We start from the raw sequence: 3,478 nt of genomic DNA, 5'->3' as shown, positions 1-3,478 counted from the left end.
AGGGGCAGTTGCAGGCGAGCTTAGGAGGTGCCCACCTACCCCTCTCACTAGTTCCAGGGCCTACAATTGTTTTTTCATCCCCGTTGCCCCCATTTTCTTGCATTTTTTGTTGTGCCTTAGGTCTGAACCCACCTCGCCACGCTTGCTACACCCGGCAAGCGTGACATTCAGCTTTAGATGCTTTTCACATAAATTACCATAAACAGAAGAAATTAGTTTAATCAGAGAATCTAAAAAGAAATAGAGAAAATAATAATAAATACAGTCATGGCTGAAAGTGTTGGCCCCCTTAAAATTGTTCCAGAAAACATGGTATTTCTCCCATAAAATGATTGCAACGCTTTCGGCCATGACTGTAATATTTTTACTTTTTCACATAAGAAGTTGGTAGCTTCCAATGTATGAAAGGCAGTGGAAAAGCTATAGAGATGCAAAGGTAAGTTACCCAGTCCCTGGTGCTGGAAAGACAAAAACTATCACTGCTACATATAAAAATTAACCATTGGGGGTCCTGTTGCAGATTTTGCAGGAGTTTCAAATTTCTAGAATGATCCAGAGGCAAAAACTGGAACTCTAGCAGCATTCACAGTCACTTTGTAAATTGTATTATAAAAAGATACAGGAAAAATAAAATACTTTTAACATTCAAAAATTGATTTTAAATGTTTGACCTCCAGATGTTGATGTATTTCCACAGTGCAACGCCCGTCGCCATCTGGTGTTACAGAAAATAAAGTGATTTAGTGCATGTGTCAATCTAGTTATAGTCATTTATAAAATATTTTTTAAAGTAGAACGCTAGAAGTCTACCTGATGAATTCAAATATCAAGGTACAGAAGGATCCCGCAGTTGGAACTCCAAAGGAAAATCCTTTTCTTTGGTGTTGAGAGTGAGGGAAGAATGGGGTACACAACTAACCATGTGGGGCCCAACAGTCTGACCCATATTGATCTTATACCTATCAATTATCCAAGTATTGCTGTTGGGTCCTGAATCTTAAAGGGAATCTGTCAGGTTATTTTTTAGTACAATACTAATGTTATCTTTAAATAGGGCTTAAAGGTCTTAAGGAGACCTTTTAGGATCAGTAGGTTTTATTGCTCTACGTTATCCTGTTTTCTTGTTGTACGCTCTGTAGAATTCAGTGTGACATAGTAGGTCAAGCATATGTAAATACAAACTGCAAATGCCCTGCTCCTTCCTCCCATCTCTCAGTGCCTCAGAGATAGTAAATCCGAACTGAATTTGCACTGCTGTCCCCACCCATTACTCCCTCCCACCTCTCAGCAGTGAGTGAATGCACTGGAAGGTGGGTGGGGGGGAACTGTGAATATGCAGTTTGTATTTACATACACTTGACTAGCATGCACCAGACACTGAAATCTATGGAGCTTACAGCAAGATAACAGGATGAGGTAGAGCAATAAAACTTACTGATTCTGAAAGGTCTCTTTAAGCCCTATTTAAAGATAACAATAGTATTGCTCTAAAAAAAAAAATCACTTGACAGATTCCCTTTAAGGGTGATACTTATATTACACTGGGGCTAAGCAATAATGTCTCTGTTGCTCTTAAGTCTGAATAGGCATTAAAGAGACCTTTCAGGATAAGTAAATCCAAACTGAATTTGCACTGCTGCCCTCACCCACCTCTCAGAATTGATAGTGAATGCACTGAAAGGTGGGTGGGGGGAACATTGAATATGCATATTGTATTTACATACATTTCACTAACCATCATGAGACACTGAATTCTATGGGGCTTACAGCAAGATAACAGGATAAGGTAGAACAATAAAACTTACTGTTCCTGAAAGGTCTCCTTAAGCCCTATTTAAAGATAACATTAGTATTGCACTAAAAAAAAAAATCACTTGACAGATTCCCTTTAAGGGTGATACTTATATTATACTGGGGATAAGCAATAATGTCTATGTTGCTCTTAAGTCTGAATAGGGGTTAAAGAGACCTTTCAGGATAAGTAGATCCAAACTGAATTTGCACTGCTGCCCTCACCCACCTCTCAGCAGTGATAGTGAATGCACTGGGAGGTGGGTGGGGGGAACAGTGAATATGCATATTGTATTTACATACATTTGACTAACCATCATTAGTCACTTAATTCTATGGAGCTTACAGCAAGATAACAGGATAAGGTAGAACAATAAAACGTACTGATCCTGAAAGGTCTCCTTTAAGGCCTATTGAAAGTTAACATTTGTATTGTACTACAAAATCACCTGACAGATTCCCTTTAAAGAAGTTAAAAAGACCCCTCTATCTTATATGATATGTCATACTTAGTAAGCCTTATTACAGATTTTAAGTTGGGCCACAAAAAAATGAACCTAATCTGTAGTTAGAAAGCATAGGGGAGAGGGAAAAGCCTCTGATGAGAGAAGAAGTTTCTAATAAAACACTTAAAAAGAAAAAATGCAAAAAAAAACCTCAGCCATGTAGACACTTGAGAAAATCAGCATCAAGGGGTTGTCCACTTTTGGGAAAAATTTATTTTTCAACTTAAATGCATGTATTTGGGGCTATAAATATTGTTTTTGCATTTGGATTTTATTAAAAATGTTGCGCCGTTTGCCTCTTTGTTTTCTTGCATATTCATCTTTGTGGTCTGTGGTTACAATCAGCACAGAGGAGCTCAGGAAAAGTCAGATAAGAAAAAGCAACAAACTCCCTACCAGATGTCATAGCATGCTTACTGACAGATTCTCAGTTAACTCATCCTGCAGGATGCAATAGACAGAGGCAGAAGAAGGGAAATGGTGCAAAATTTTAATGAAAGCCAATTGCAAAAAATATTTTTTAGCTTCGGTTACATGCATTTAAGTAAAAAAAATAAAGGTCTGAAAATGTAAAGAAACCTTTTAACTCTATTAGCCCTGAAAATGTACGGTATGTAATTTACCCAAAATGCTCAAAATCACAAAAAAAAGTGTAAACTGGTTGTATCCTGTGTGCCATGGGACCCTTTTACTCATGTGTGAATGAGGCCTAAAGGTAAAAAGCTATAATTGGAAATTAAATATGAAACTTTAAAGGGTTGTCCAATGAACTGCATATATTAGCTGTTTGTAGGATACATGATAAATGTAGGATTCTTCAAAGATCGTGAGAATGAGAATCCCAAAGTTGAGCGGTACTGAGCATGTGCACTAGTGCCTGATGGTCGCACATGCTCACTAACAATTCATAAACATAAGGGACTTTGGTCTCTATATTGTTGGGAAAATCAGTAGCCAAACCCCACCCCTGCTATTATATATGTATCATCTATCCCATGGATGGCTGATAAAGGGAGTTTATGGCCCTTTAGTGCATATAAATAATAAATAATAAACTGAAAATATATTAAGACAATATATAAACACAATGTTCCGTATTGTCACAAGCCTACAAGATCCTGGATATATACGCTATAAAGTAGTTTGGCTTATCACATTTTAGGTTTTTATGTTATTGTTGT

Source organism: Anomaloglossus baeobatrachus, chromosome 4 (genome assembly GCF_048569485.1).
Source record: "Anomaloglossus baeobatrachus isolate aAnoBae1 chromosome 4, aAnoBae1.hap1, whole genome shotgun sequence".
Lineage (NCBI taxonomy): Eukaryota > Metazoa > Chordata > Amphibia > Anura > Aromobatidae > Anomaloglossus > Anomaloglossus baeobatrachus.
Note: the sequence above shows the minus strand (reverse complement) of the source record.